Consider the following 6,000-nt stretch of genomic DNA (forward strand, 5'->3'; position numbering starts at 1 on the left):
CTCGCTGGACACAATACATCATTTAGTCATTAACGCTGGCGGTTCCTCTTTAGAGGAACATGACCACCAGACAATCCAGCTAATTGTGTGTGTGTGTTTTTTTTTTTAATCTCTCAGCTAATTCACAAATTCATATTAGGCACGTGTCTGTCACCCGCCGTGGTCTGGAAGTGCTGGGTTTTAGCAGGTCGCTATATTTAAGGATAGAATGATGCCACGGTGACTTTGTATTGTAGAGCAGAATGAAACAACAAAAACAGCAAAAAGTGCGGGACAACTGCATGTGTCAAATGGGCCGTGTCAGCTCTATTGCTGCCGAGGTATAAATGCCCACAATAGAGGGACACTTGCCTCATTAGGTTGAGAGGGTTTTTCTCAAGATGAATGTGCCTTGACTCAACAGCAGTTTGGTAGGCTGAGGGATAGACTGAGGGAGTTGTCTCTCTCTCTCTCTCTCTCTCTCTCTCTCTCTGTCACTGCTTCTCTGTTAGGGTATCTATAGCAACAGCCTGACAGGAATCACAGGTGGGCAATGGTGCTAAACTTCCCCCCGAAAGCTGCTCGTCGCTCCGCATGCACTGTGACACTAGGGAAACCTCTTCGGCAACAGTGTAACGATGATGCGGAATCCAGGCCGCAGCACATTGGGAAAGCTTTGGCCGACAGGTCATCTCCTGAGCCAAGGCCAAAGATCTAATTATTTTTTCTTCACTTGTGGTTGGGAAACATGTGCAGGCTTTGAAACACAAGAAATATTCAGTGAATATCAGCAGATCAAACGCTTACTAATGTGCGTTAATCCTAATTAGTGCTCCTTATGGGACACCGGACAAGAAAAGTGAATGATAACATGCCAACACAGTTGTGTACTGTTGCATGTTCTAAAACGCTTAAATAATGCAAATGCATCCAAGGCGAGACAAGCATCATTTGAAAGATGTCTTATCTCCCAATATTTGTTTGCTATTGTCCAGACAAACTGAGCATTTGGTTTTTAATGGAGACGAAATGTAATGTGGTTGCAATGGTTTCAAACCTAGATATTTTAGTGCTGTAACTTTCGTCTTTTGGACGAAAGTGCTCAGTGTGGAGAAATGAGAACTTGTCCAGAGTCAGTTATGTATCATACTGATGGATTTATTCGTGGATATAGGCAGCAGAAATCGGGGAATAACTAGCAGCAGACTTGGTACATCTTTTCCTTGCTATTCCGCAGTAGGTGAGCTTGTTTCCGCAACACATCTAGGATATTTGAGAGACAAAGATGGGGACAGACAGTTGAGCACATTTCCTCATGCTTTCCAAACCACTGGCTGTTCTTTCACCACAGACATCAGAGTCCATTCCTAGTGCATTATTGCTGATCCAATTTGACTTAACCTTGGTAGAAACATCACCTCCAACAATAGCCTGACCTTGTCAGTTTGGCCGAATATCAGCTCTCTGGGGATGGTAAATGCAATGAGACACTTAGTTTCAGATTGTGTAAAGTGTGTCTATTTATTTTATCAGCATTGGCCTTTGCAGGTTTCTTTACCATTTAAATGTTCCTCGATATCACTCCCTTCCTCTTCCCATCTTCCTATCCTTCTTCTCCAGCCTATCAGTGTTAGACATCTCTCTGCTCTCCCCCCACCCCAAGGGTACTGTGCTGAATATAGACCTTAATGATGGAGCTGTTAATGAGAATTGTTGCTATGAAACAAACCTTGAAACCGTTGGATAATTGTTTATTCTCATCTAAAAGGCAATGTCTTACTAGAGTAGGAATTTGTCCATGTATGCATTGAACAGACTTGCTTTATATCTTCTAATGCTCAAAATTAGCTGTAGCTGTACTTAATGTTTATTAACCTTTGAACTGTTTTGGTATTTGGTAGGTTAAAGAATAGGTAAATATTTTCGCAAAAAAAATAAATAATAAACTTGATGTTTAGTTTAGAGCAGCGTTTCCCAATCCGGTCCTCGGGGAGCCACAGCCAGTCCATGTTTTTGCTCCCTCTCAGTTCCCTCCCAGGGAGCAAAAATGTGGACTGTCTGTGGGTCCACAAGGACCAGATTGGGAAACACTGATTTAGAGTCTCAAGTATCTAGAAAAATACAAAAGAAAAGCTGACAACCTGTAATATGATGTCTCATTTCAAGAGATGACCTCTAGAGTTCACTTATGGAAGCTATTCAGCAATGAGGCGGGTCACCCGACGACTATCACCTCGTCGTTTGCCCAGTAATAAAACGTTATCAATGTGGTTAGATGCAAACCGATACCCTCCATGCCTTTCTGCTTAGAAACAGAAACAGCTGCTTTTGTGCCTGTTTTTTGTGAGTTGTGAAGGATGACAAACATGTTTCTGACCATCAGTCATTGGGAGAATTGACAGCATTCATGTGCTCCATGATCTGTACACACATCACTGCTAATAATCAAACCATATTGCACCATAAGGAAATGTTACAGATTTCGCATATACCAGTCAGAATGCCGTCCAATTCACTTATTTATGGACTATTGAGAGGCAAAATCAAATGTATACGCGAATACGTTTCGCTTATCACCAGCGAGAGCTGATACATCTTCCAAGCTATTAAGTGACTTTAAAACGCTGAGCCTCCCAGTGTTTGTGTTGAGCCAGCCTTGGCACTCTAGCTAATCGCCTTTAGGCGTCATGCACAATGAACATCTGCACCTCACAGAACTCAGAGAGGGGAAGCCCACACCTTACACACCATGCATATTCAAGCCTCCCGCTGACCTGGATTAAACCCTGATAACTCGTAATGGAACTGCACACCTCAGCCAGGCAAACGCAGCCCTAACTGGACGCTGCCCAGTCTACTGTCTGTGTCTCCAGGCTCAACCTCCACACCCAATTTAATCCACGGCTCCCGTGTTCCTGCCAATGGAAAGTGGTGGGCATTGTTCACATTGGAATCTTAATTACTGAATTTAATTGTGGGTCTTTCTCATATTCTGTGTGGTGGCTGCAGTGTGTCTGACAATACAGCTGTCAATACACTCCATCTGGAAGGACAGTTTGAATATCACAAAAGTTTGTGTTTTGTAACTGGCAGAAACTCTCCTCCTTTTGTTATTTATGGCTTTGTCACCTTTTAGTTTAAGGAGGTTGGAGGAGACTGAAAGGCAGTGATTAAAAAGCTGATTAATAAATGGATTTGTTGGTTTTGCTTGATATTAGTGAGTTATGTCTTGTTAGTATATAATTATCTATCCTGCAGCACAGCCTAAGGCAGGGAACATCCTGAATTCGCAGACGCTTATTCACAGGAAAGTTACACAAACACACACTAAGGCCAATTTAGAGACACCGGGAGTAGCCAAAGGAAACCCACATGGGCACAGGAAGAATGTGTGAGTGCCACATACAGAGAGCGGCGGGAAGAAGCAAACCAGCAAGCCTGGAGACAGGAGCTTCCCAAGCCACTAATCAACATTCATTTTCTCTTATCAATATCCAGTCCGACAAACTAACATTCTTTAATTCCAATTAACCCTCTATTGACCCCAGTTTCTCAAATGGGGAAACAGGCTAAAATGTTCTTTCATATTTCAATAACCTTCATGGATAACGGGCTCAGATGCAAGTCAATTTCGAAAGAAATACTGTCATTCTTTTGTATTTTTAAACAGGTTATAAGATTTGTCATGCTTCATGTGGCGTGTCAGAACTGAAGTTTCAAACATATATTTCACAGTTGTGAAAACATATACAATGTACCATACATGCAAGCTTTTAGCTTTCTATTAATTGTGCTCTAAACAACACGAACCTTCACTCCTACATAAATGATGTTGCAGCATCTTTCTCCTGACACAGCCCTAGCAAGTATAGATGGTGGGTTATTCTCAGAAGACATATAACATAGCATAACATAGCATAGCATAGTATATTATAGCATAGCATAACATAGCACAGCATAGTATAGCATAGCATAGCATAGTATACTATAGTATAGTGTAGTATAGTAAACACAGCTTCTATTTAATGTATGGTCTTTACAGTGAGTTCAAACTGTAAAAGTCAATGCTCACTGTAAAAGTGATAATCTATCTCTGCTAATATACTTTGCATTTCTTTACACCAATATCCGAATCCATGTGATGACATTTAGCTGGTGAAATATTGAAAAAAACCCACTACAGATGAGCAGAAGCCACTACCCTGAAAGCGGTGATATAAGTGTGTACTTTGCCGTTACCAAATCGCACACGGTGTCCTCTTAAAGTTCAGTGAAAGATAACAACCATTGACACAGCTAATGCTCAGGGCAACACGTGTTAAACACGATGCATCACAGACACCATTCGTTTGCTAAGACTATCATGGCTAAAACGAAAGGTGCCCTTTTTCTGCAGTAGTGCTCAAAAACTGCTGTGTATCACATTTCCCCTTAGCTCACAGTTCTTCCATCTCCCCACATACAACATTAACAGTTAATTTGTGTTGAACAGGAAATCGATGCATAAGGGAAAGGCTGAATTCTATTCCCAGAGTGCAGGGTAGGTCAGGGTCTTCCACTGGGAATCGCTGGCACTGGGAATAATTATTCTCTGTGTCTCTGAAAAAGAAGCTTTAATTTAGAGCACATGGCGGTATTACACCTCATCAGCAGAGAGACACACTCGCTGTATCATGCCCGGCTAGAGCTGCAGTACAGAAGAGGACTTCAGACTACGAACGGCCATATTTCTTTTGTTTTTTTCCCTTTGAAACATCAGAAGAAGTCTGTCACAAGCGAGTCACACTGGTATTCAACAGAAGAGAAGATTCCCAGAGCACTGCAGTGGTCTATCTGGTAATATTTTTAGGCTGGTGGAAATGTAACCTTTTTTTCCTCATTCCAGAATTTATATTGACTAGAAGGGAATGAGGATAGTTTGCTTTACGCAACCCGTGGCTATCTGGACGTCTCATGACACGTCAAAGATGGAAGATCGTCCCCTCAGTCTCTGGTGCACCTTTCAGCTTGCTAGCTTGGAACTGATCAAACCCTAGAATGTACAACCTGCTTTTAATACTTGCATTCTGCAATATGTGATGCTTTTCCCCAGGTCTAAATGACCAACCCTGCTGTTAGAGCTTTTCACAACAGGATCTCTGAAAGACAATTCTTTCATTGTCTGCTGATGTTTCACCACTTGCCATCATCTTATTAAATTAAAGTACATGGAAATCAATATTGCAGAATAACTTCAATCATTAACGTGGTCTGAACTGTCATTTGTATTATTCACTAATTGCACTGAAATATTTTATTTCAAGTTGTATATGGGATAATGTGCAGAATTTTAACCATGAATCATCATGAGTTTGTGATGCCCATAAGACAGTTGTAAGACAGTTTGGTATCAGACTTTCAGTGTTTATTTATTTCAGTGTTTGAGCCTGCTGTTCTGTTATTTCAAATTATGACACTGCGAGTTCATTTTGCACATCACTACCTTTCAGTATTTGGCCATACTGTATGATCAAGGTAAGGTTAAATGTTACACTCTCCCATATAGTATTAGAAAAGAATATGTGTAACACAATAATATTTTGTACTTCAACCAATTTTAATTGGCCATACGGTTACATATATAAATGCAATGCATGTACAGTCATAGTATCGTGTAGAAATCTGCCCCATGTGGTTTAGAAATGAAAACAAACACAATTAGCTGTATGTATGCCTTCTGCAAATTGCTTGATTAAGTTTTCTACAAATGTTATGCACTTAAAAGAAACCCTGAAAGAGTTACTACACAGTGGAAAAAACAACATAAGAGCAAGAAATATTTTAGCTAAATTAGTCCTTTTCACTGAAGTATGCATATTTGTAATTAAGAATGAAGCAGAAAAATGAAATCAATAAAATCAACAGCTGTTGGGACTTGAAATGGCATCAAAGATCAACAAATTGACTTAATTTTTTATTATGAATCAAAACATCGTTAATGACTACGATGGATGGATGAATGGGTGATTGGATTCATTACTG

This window comes from Paramormyrops kingsleyae, chromosome 15, assembly GCF_048594095.1.
Source record: "Paramormyrops kingsleyae isolate MSU_618 chromosome 15, PKINGS_0.4, whole genome shotgun sequence".
Lineage (NCBI taxonomy): Eukaryota > Metazoa > Chordata > Actinopteri > Osteoglossiformes > Mormyridae > Paramormyrops > Paramormyrops kingsleyae.